Source organism: Oenanthe melanoleuca, chromosome 1 (genome assembly GCF_029582105.1).
Source record: "Oenanthe melanoleuca isolate GR-GAL-2019-014 chromosome 1, OMel1.0, whole genome shotgun sequence".
Lineage (NCBI taxonomy): Eukaryota > Metazoa > Chordata > Aves > Passeriformes > Muscicapidae > Oenanthe > Oenanthe melanoleuca.
The window spans coordinates 15,237,908-15,248,668 of record NC_079333.1 but is presented as its reverse complement, the minus strand read 5'-3'; positions in this window follow the sequence as shown (position 1 = coordinate 15,248,668).

The window sequence follows — 10,761 nt, the reverse complement described above, 5'->3', positions numbered from 1 at the left end:
GCAACTGAAGTGTAATCCAGGCATACAGTTTTGATAGAGCAGGTCTGAGACTGATATAAATGTGAAACAATCACTGAAGATAAACTTTGATTCTGTTTTGTCAAACAGATTCTGGAGACGGGGAGTTAAGGTTTTTAAATATTCTGTCTGTTCAGGGCAGTGTGTATTTCCAAGGTGTATGTGAGGTATTTGCCTTAGTTTGACCTGGCATTTTGGCACACTCTGTGTAATGAAGTAATTGATCTGTTAAAATTAGTGTAAGTATTGCTGCTCAGATATAGTTTTTAGTGAAAATGGATTTCCATAACTGCTCAGCCCATCGTGTTCTGTGAAAACAATGCTTGTTTTAATACACAAAATGTATTTCCTTTTCCCATGCACAGAATTCCTGCTAGAAACCAGTATTGGTACTTGGAAAAGGAGTATGTATCATTTTGTCTCCTGTAGTGTTATTTCTGTCATTGTCTTCAGAAATCCTGTATCCACTTCTTTGGGTGCCAAGATTGTGCTGTAAAGAAGTAAGGAGCAGAACCATTTAATGATTCTAGGTGCAGCTATTCTGTCTTCCACACTCACTTTCTGTGCAACAGTGAAAAATCTGAGTGGCCAGAAACATCCCAGCTACTCTTAAGCAGAGGAAAATAAATCTCTTTATTGTATCTGTTTCAAGAAACAGCCACTAACCTAGAATAACAATAGATGTTATCCCAAAGAAGCTTAACATTCTGTCATTTCCAGACCTGTAGTGCTTCCTGCTTTCCGTAAGGAAAACAGTTCCAACAGGGAATAGGAATCTCCCCAAATTTTGTCTAAATGCAATTAGTGAGACATCAGCAAGAAAAAAAATGGAGTTGGAAGTTTTAAACACAAATACAGCAGTTTCAAAACGTGCATGTTCTTTATAAGCTTTCTTTACTTCCAAACCCTCATGGCCACAGCCTCCAAAGCAGCACTATAATAAAAAGATGTTTTTCAAAAATAGTTGTTTTATATAGGCACATACTTGAGTGCCCTCTTGCTACAACACCATGCTCTGAGCCTGGAACATGGAGTCCCAGCTGGAGCCCAGGCTTTCCTTAGAGCCCCCAAGAGATGGGCCTGTGGCAGCTCCACCTTTATTAAAAGATGCAAAGAAACACTTATTTACATTTAAAATTTGAGATTCCTGTGAAAGCCAGTGCTAGAAGCATCTCAGTACATCTGCCAATAGTTTCAGGTGTCTCATGTCATCTTTCACTGAGAGGAGACTGCTGAGTCTCTCATCTGTGGCAGTCCACAGTTGGAGCTGGGGCCGCACACAGACAGCACTGTTAGAGTGAAAATTCAGCTTGTCACCTCTTCAGCCAGCAAATCTGAGTCTGAGTCTGTCTTTCCTTGCTCCTGCAAGAACCTCTAGGAGATTACCTTTTGCACAACCCCCAAACCTCAAGTGGTTTTTTAGCAAGTAGATTCTGGCAGCCAAGAGTCTTCACCATCTATTGTCACCAGGACAGAGATTGAGAAGAACTCACCAGGACCTTGGGTTTTTTTTGTTCTTACTCCTGGAACAACACTTCAGTCTTCATAGCTGTTTCCTATTGAAGCATTTCCTGGAAGCTCCTAGTGTACACAGACACTTCTGTACAGTAAGCACTTGCTGTCTTGGTGAAGGAAAGATACTTGGGAACTACTGGACGTGGATTTGGGACATTAGGAAAGTGGGAGAGGGATGGGGAGATACGTGAGAGAGGTCAAGGGCACCATTTCACTGGCAGTGTGATGCTGGAGGCTGGTGTAAGTTCTGCACCAGAACTAAGCCCAGGTGGAGTCCTGGTCTTCTCCATCTCCACCTGCAGCAGTGTCAGTCCTGATTCTTTGCAGCCTTCAGGCAGGGTAATACAATAGAACCTGGATGCAGTTTCCCATCTGAGTGCAACATACTTCTTGGGAAACTTCAAGGAAAAAAAGAGTGCTGAAAGTGCAGACACAGCCATTTTCCCTCCTGTTTGCTTCCCCAAGGTATGCATAAGCTCCTGAACACCTGCTGGTGTGGTCCTTCGAGTCTCACTGGTCTTCTTTTCTTCCAGAACTGACTGATAGGCAAAGAGCTGCAAGGAGGACAGGTTTTTTGCAGACCTAGGTGCTATTTTTCTGCAGCTGCCCCATTGTTTTGTGCCCAACTTGCTGCCCTCTAAGGTCATGTGTTTTGAAGGTCAGTGTTCTTACTGCCTGTGTTTTACATTTCCATTTGGAGATGTATTGAAAGGCTGTGGGGTTTAGAAACTGTTTAGCACTACCCCTCTCTGTGGAAAGGAGCTTGAAAGTGGTGTCAAGCTGAGCATGCACAAAGGCAGGAAAAAGCACAGGCTTTGAAAATCTCCATTCAGGAATAAAATTCAGCATTTGAATAGAGCACTGGGGCTGTCCTTGTTTAGCTACCTTGTATTTCTTTTCATTCCCCAGGTGGCTTTCTGTAGGTACTGGGAAGCTAAAATCTTTCTAAACAATTTTAAAATTTGCTTTTTTGATATATCCACTCATTTTAATGGTGGATTGGAGAATAGAAAAATCAGACTGTACTATGTTTCTGCTATTAAATATTACACACGCTGTACTTTTTCCTGCTTTACACATTTTCATTTCCCCTTCCCAAATTCAAGCCAACAATTCTCCATTTTATTTGTCTACAAAGTAACCTTTGCTTCTCAGTTTCAGTTCACATGTTGATCAGCCATTGCTTCTGATCTTTAGAAGACTTTTTTTCTATTCTGATCAGGATATGTTTGCAAGATATGTTGGGTTATGTTTACTGTTTAAATAAACAAACCCATAATTTTTCTCTAGCATTCTGTTTTCCCCCACATCCTAAAATATTGCTTTTATGGAACCCAAATGTAGGTAAGTGACAAGTTCCTCTTCACTTTTCTTCAAACACCAATTTTCTTCAAATATTAAATAAAGATTTGTGCTTTCCTCATGTATTTTTGCCTGTGCAGGGAGCCATGCTTTGAGGAAAAGGTGACATTATACATGATGAAAAAATGTCCTAGGCTTTAAACTCGCATTTCTCTTTATTTTCTCTGCTCTGGCTCTCAGCTGTTAAAATGTTGATTCATATCATTATGTACCTCTCCCTACTAATTTGTATGAATGGTAAATCTGAGCATGGCCTGCTTTAGTGTAGTATTCAGGTCCCTGCTCTTTGTAGGCACTTCACTCTGTGCTCAGCTCATGGTCCAAGGAGACTGGAAACCAGGAACCTGCAGTTGAGTCGTTGAATCCCAGACTAGTTTGGGTTGGAAGGGACCTTAAAGATTATCCCATTCCATGCCCTGCCATGGAGGGGCACCTTCCACTAGACCAGGTTGCTCCAAGCCCTGTCCAACCTGGTCTTGAACACTTCCAGGGATGGGGCATTCACAGCTTCTGTGGGAAACCTCTGCCAGAGACTCAACAGCCTCACAGCCAAGAATTTTTCCCCCATATCCCATCTAACCCCTCCCTCTGGCAGTGTGAAGTCATTCCCATATTCCCATATAAAGCCATTCCCACAGCCCCATATAAAGTCCCTTCCCAGCTCTCCTGGAGCCCCTTTAGCCCCCTCTAAGGTCTGGAGCCTTCTCTTCTCCAGGCAGAACATCCCCAGCTCTCCCAGCCTGGCTCCAGACAGAGGGGCTCCAAATGTGGTATAACTTTCCAGAACAACTTTTGGAGATTTAATTGCAGCATCTGGGAAGTCTGTTCTGAAGCACACCTATCTCAGTAACTCCAGGAATTTTGCACATACAAAATTATTTTGCATTTACCTGAAATCTCACCTGCATGGAAACCAAAGTTTATATGCCTACTTTGCATACCGAGTGAGAAATTGTCACTGCCATATTTTTCCTGGTATAGGGAGTTTTGTTCTTTGCAATTTTTTTAATACAGGAAGAAAATGAAGGAATGTCAGGTCTGAGGTGACTGCTCTGTAATGAAACATACATTTTAATTTCCCATGGGAAAATTAAAAAATTTCCCAAGTTGTTCACATACCAAAAATTTTTTCCCCCTCACTCTGCTGCTGTAGCACTTGTTACTTATGTATAAAATAAGCAAAGAAACCCAACCCTAAACAAAAGATTTACTCACTGCTCCACTCTGCCTTCACTCTAAATCAGATGAGCAATGTAAATAAGATCAAAAAGCTAAACAAAACAAAAGAAAGATTTAATTTGTCTTTTTTATGAAAATGAGTTGAACCAGGATGGTACAGACATGTAGACAGCATTCAGCCAACTCTCTCAAATTTTCTCTAAATTGTGAAAATGATGTATGAATTGCATTGTTTTCCTAAATGGTTCATTCAGGTGGAATGTAACTCTGTTTTTAAGATGAAATATTTTAGTTTGATAATATGCAACCACCAAAGTTTGTCTTAATCTGTCTTCAATTTAATGCTGAGAGGGTTAAAATGTATATTTTTTCAAAACAGATTATGACTTTTTGTTTTTAAAATATCCTTTTTTTATTATTCAGGATTATTGTTGAATAAAAAATACCAATTATCTTATAGTTCTCTTTCCAAATGTTTTTCTCAGCCCGGGAGAAGTAGTAAAGTCATTGATATATCCAAATAGCCCTAAAATATCCATCACTTTATACTCATAGCTCTTTATGTCTTTAGCACATTGCAACATCTACTGTGCAGCAGCTCTGGGACAAGCAATGAATGCAAGACACATTTTTATCTGATCTAGCACAACTCTTACATGTAATGTGGTATTACTAAATTGTCTGTGAATGAAAATCTTAGAGGAGCTCTGCTCAGCTCAGGTATCACAATACTTCAGGAAATACTGATTTGCTGAAAATAAAGAAATGAATTCATTAATTTTTTGGGAAGGTAATTAGATTAACATGGGAGGTGGGTTTCTGAGTCAACTCTGGATATTTAATATTTTGAATGGATCTTACTCACCTATGCACCTTCCTTACACTCACACTCCTGTCACCAACCTGTTCCCACCTTCTTCACTGCAGAGGATCCATCTTTGGGGTGTTGGTGGGAAGAAGAAGAGGTGAAGTAGAACCATTCAAACACTGCTGTCACTGTGAGAGAAGGCAGTGCTGTCAGGGAGAAGTTGCTTAAATAATGAATTTCTAAAATTCTTCCTCTGCCAGTGATCCTTCCTTGCCCACTGCTGACAAAGCATGAATCTAAATTGATACTCATGTTAGGAGGGGCCTTAGTTTTTATGAATAACATGAACTGAAATTTCATTTACTCCAAACTAACTCACCCCTTCTACCCCTTCTCTCTAAGTATCATTTGTCTTGTTTCTGCTGTCTCTCATCATGTCAGATCTGTACATTTAGTGGACTAGAGACATTGTTTTATAGCACTAGGCAGGGGTTTGGGAGACCTTGACAGACTGTCCTGTTTCACTGCATGTTTTTCATGTGACCAGATGGAAGTCATAATCACTTCACTTATTTGATAACTGGGCCTTATATCACAGATGTTTTATGAAAACTAATAAATCAACAGCATAGAAAACAGTCCAGAAATGAGGGGGTCATATGAATATGTGATGGGACAGGATTGGGGTAGGAAATGGGAACAGAGGTGGGGACTGCTGGTGTGACACAAGAATTAAGTTGATTTGGGATTAGCAGACCCCAAGAAGCTTCATTTCATCTTCACTTGTGTTTCCAAGGGAGCTCACCTGTGTTGTTTCTCTGTCTGATAAAGGGTAAGCCCACATCCAGCTGTGTGCTCCAGCAAGGTGAACTTCAGATTCTGAAGATTCTCCTGAGACTCTGCAGGATCCATCTTCCTTCCCCATATTTGTATGAAATTGGCTACTTGGTTCAAAGATTCTAGTGGAAGCTTCATAAGCTTACACAAATAGCCCAAGACAGGGTTTAAAAAATTGTTTTTCTTTTAGAAGCTGGGCTGAAAAATGCCAAGTTGAAGAGCAGCATATGCACAAGCATGCAAAACTGTTATCACCATTTCTATCTGGCAATTTAGAATATTCCAGCAGACAAGCAGTGTAATTAATTTACTTTTTTCCCTACTGAAAAATCAGGCATATTAGGGTTATTTTAGATTTTAAATATGATGTATATGCTAGGACTGGATAGCTTACTAAAGACTAGATCACTAGACTTGCTGATTCCCAGTAAGCAGCTGAAATTGAATTTATTCTGAAGAATTCAGTCTTGCAGCCCAGCCATGTCACTGTAGTGTGACCAGCGTGATTCTGGTGCAGGGGTTTTGTCCCTGCATGATTCCCTTAGAGTAATTTTTGACACTGGCAGCCCTAAAGGGCTCTCAGGCTGCTGACAACGTTCATCAAGTGCAGCTGCTGAGGAAGGATGCTGATTGTACACAGCCCTTAGTATGTCATGGAGAAAACATTTCCTTCTTCTGTGCTTTCCAAGTGGCTGAGGTCCTTCTGTGCAAACACAGACAAGGCTAAATTGCTGCTTGGCAGCCTTCTGCATGGCCCTGTGGAGCTGTCTGCACAGAGCCACCTGCATTTCAGGAACAGCCACCTTCTTTGCCTTAATCTGAATGAGCTCAGAACAGCTAGGGATGTGCAAGGAGCATCTGTTACTGGCAAAAGTATCCAGATTTTATAATGAGGCTGGTGATGGATGCCTCAGGTCTCAGCTGGTTCATTTACAGCCTCCTGCCCCTAGCTGTGTGTTTATGGACAGTGCCTTTAAAACCAGATTCCATTAAAATGGGTTCTTTCATATAATTTCAGATTTCTGAGTACTTCAGCTGTTCTGGGAAATGGTGGCACTGGAAGACCATCAAAGGGATTCAAAGACTGCAATAATTGGTTTTATGGAATAGAAGAAGCCTAGAAAGGGACTTGAGACAAGGGTGTGCACTGATAGAATGAGAGGGAATGGCTTAAATTGAAGGAGGGTGGATTTAAATTGGAGATTAGGAACAAATGATTGGCTGTGAGGGTGGTGAGGCCCTGGCACAGGTTTTCCAGAGAAACCATGGAAGTGTTCAAGGCCAGGTTGGAGAAAACTTGGAGCAACCTGCTCTAGTGTCCCTGACCATGGCATGGGATGGAACAAGATGAACTTTAAGATCCCTTCCAACCAAAACTCTCCTTTGGTTCCATGATTCTCTGAAAGACCTGCTCTCAGTAAGTGATTGTCTGCTTCAGTGATCATTTCTAAGTGCTTAGGCAAATGGCCTGGTTTTGATAGTTCAGAGGTTGTCTTGAGTTTCCCTTGGCCTTTTTGGACTGACTTTTCATATTTCTTAAGGAGTGAAAAGCAATAGCTTGGGAGCTGGAATTGCCAAGGAGCCTTGTAAAACATAAGAACCTTCTGGTCTCTGGCCATGCATTTTCCTTTACCTCATGGGCTGACACTTTGAAAGCAAGTCCAATAATGATGAGGGAGGAGGTTTCTGGGAGCAGCAGCCAGGTCTGTCCAGAGGAAGTACTTAGAGCTCGATTTGTTGTGGATTTGAACCTTTTCAGAGGTTTGCACTGAAGTGAAGTATCAAGTGACAATCCACATTCACTGGTTCCTACATTAGGGCAATAGTACAGAGAAAGAGATCCTCCCAGTTTTGTGAGCTAAGCAGTTACTTATTTTGTGTCCTCCCATTCCCAGAAGAGAAGCCATGCTGGACAATTCTTCTATTGTCTGTTTTTTTTTTTTTATTCTGGGAAATGATGGGTCTCTTTGGTTTGCAGGATCACTGAAATTGTCATTCTCACTAAAACTGCAGCTCAGCATCTTTGTGCAGACACTGACCAGACTCAGCACCACAGGGAAAATCACAAATATCTCTTTAGGGTGTACTATAAGGTGAGATGCCTGAAGCAAAAGCTTTCTCCTGGCCTCTTCCTTCTCCACAGTAGCTTGAAGTTCAGCCACACATAAAACCATAGGCATTTATAGCCTCCCTTAAGATTAATGCTCCTGATTACAGCTTTGGATAGTGTTTTTATCCTTATACACCCAATCTTTCATTTGAAGGGTGTTGGCACAAAGCAGGACCCAAAATATTAAGTGCAAGAGGTGTAGCCACTAATATGAACATGGCTCTGAACTGCAGAGATGCTGGCTGCCCTCAGGCTGCTGCCTGCAGAGAAGGTGTTATGAACCCATCTAAACACAGAAGAGCAAAGAAAACTAAGACTGGGAATAAAACAGATAGAAACCAGAAAGGTCCAAAATATACCCCAAATATACCCCAAAGTATACCAAGATACCAAAATATACCCCAAAACTTGATTAAAACCAAACAAGGTTAGATCATGATGAAAAAAAAAAAAAAAAAAGACATATTTTATTTAGAGGTAAAGAGGGAAAAGGAAGGAAAGGAAAGGAAAGGAAAGGAAAGGAAAGGAAAGGAAAGGAAAGGAAAGGAAAGGAAAGGAAAGGAAAGGAAAGGAAAGGAAAGGAAAGGAAAGGAAAGGAAAGGAAAGGAAAGGAAAGGAAAGGAAAGGAAAGGAAAGGAAAGGAAAGGAAAGGAAAGGAAAGGAAAGGAAAGGAAAGGAAAGGAAGAAAGAGTGGGACAGGGGGAGTAACAAGGATTAGGTAGAAGCACATCATCTTTTTGAGGGTCCCAAGTGATGTCTCATTGTCACCAAAACTGTGGGGAAAACAAAAATCTCTCTAACAACATTTTAGTTTTAGAGAATCAAGGCATTACTTTATTTTGGGCAGGATGTGCAACACAAATAATTTTGTCCACACATTGCCTGGGTAGCACAGAGAAAATCATTCCATCACACATGGATTTTACTTGATTTTTCACATATTTTACACAGTTAAAACCTGTAGAAATTCATTGGTTCAATGTTCATTGGTCCCAAGTTGCCCAGTTCATACTATTTGGTTTCCTATTGGATATTGATTCTTTGCCTCTGATGTTAATTAGATTCTCATTCCTATTTTTTTTCCCAGACCAGGTCTCTCCGACCATGCCAGGGGTGATATTTGGAGATTATATTTGTTAATGTCATTAATGGTTGTTGTCTTTTGTGTATCTTTTGTGCTACTCCCAGTCTGTTGGGATGTGAAACTCCTTAGACCTCACCTGGTAGAAAAGTCCCCTGAAAAGAAACTTCAATTCCCTTCCCCCAGGGCAAAGGGGAATAAAACTGAATAAAGTTATGTAAAAATTTTCGAACTTTGTATCATTTCCAGCACTGTCACTTCCCTCCATCTGGTCTTGGTGGTGAGGGTCCTTGCACTGAAGAGTAGAGAATGCAATGGATTAATGCACGTTTTGGCAGGTGGGAACACCCAGGTGCCTCCTCTGATGGGGCTAGGTTTGAATCTGTCCCTGCCAAGAGTCTGGATCTGGTGCATCATGTTGCAGTGCCCTGGTGCAGGGTCTGGGGACCCTTTTTGGGCAGGGCCATGACACCCCTCAGCTGTTCTTCTCATGGATGCAGCTTTTCCTGGGGTGCAGGGGCCCAGAGCTGAGCTGCTCTGCACAGCAGAGGATGGGTTCCCTGCCTTGGACCAGAGGGTGTTCCACCAAACACCCCAAACCTCTCCTGCTCCACCCTTTGGGGTGAGGGTCTGGCCAGCCTGGCAGCAGACAAGCCTGGGGCTGCAGTCTCCACCCAGAGGTGCTGGGCTTAATCCTCCTGTGAAAGTATTCTTCCTCCTCAGCCCAGACCTGAGTAATTTTATTTTATCTCCATCAACCTGCAGTCCAGGGTCTCAGGCAGGAGGCCCACTCAGGGTAGGGTGGTCTTGCATGCAGCTTTTGTTATATGGTTTTGCTACAATAGGCAAAAACCCTTCATAAAAATGTTCAAGCCATAAATGATGACATTTCAGTCTCTGACAGAAGGACTGCAGGAGTTGACAGGCTTGGAGACCAGGATTTGACAGGGAAGGCAGGACTGTTCAGGGTGGAAGAAGGTGAACATCCTCCTCAGATTCTCCTGGGGATGTTCCCCCTTTGCCCTGTGTGTTCCCCTTTTCTTTTGCTAGCACAGCCAATGTCTGGCAGACTTTCTGTGTCTCCTTGTCTGCAGCTGTGGTTGGAGGTGGAGACTTTCTCTACTGGATGTGACAAGTCAAAAGAAGAGAAGGAGGAATGAGAGTGAGAGGAATGAGGCATTCAGCAGAGCACATCTGAAAGGCTGCAGACAATTTAAAAGTGGTCTTCATTGGTTTGCTTAATGGACTTAATGTGGACACCACTAGTAAAAGGGGTGCTTCTCTTTGCAACTTAAAATGTTGGAATTGCACCCACAAAAACAGGACTACAAAAAAAAAAAAAAAAAAAAAAAAATTAAAAAAAAACCAAACCAAAACAAAAAAAAACTCTACTAAAAATTGCTGCTAAAATTGAAAGGGTAATTAAAAAACCCTCATATTTCTTTTTCTTTTGACTCCTCTAAACTTTTTAATGTTTCATATCTGGCATGGAGTCACATTAAATATCTGATTCCAAATGTTTTGAAGGTCCCTAGCTGTCTCTTGGGCCCAACTAGTGGCTGATTAGGTGTTTCAGTGTTTTACTTTGTGATGCCTAATTGACTTCAAAGCTTGAATTTGATTTTTCAGACTGAGCCAGCAGTTTACTGGCTTTCATTACAAATGAGTTGGGGTAGGACCATGGATGTAGCTGGGTACCACAGACCAGGTGATGGGTAGAGATTTGCTTTCTTCAGCTCTTGTTTGCTTACTTTAGGCATAGCAGTACTGAACATTGTGAAATACCCTTTAGAATTTGGGCCACAGCCCATTCTTGCTTGAGCAGCTGTCCTGCTATTGCAGCAACAATCT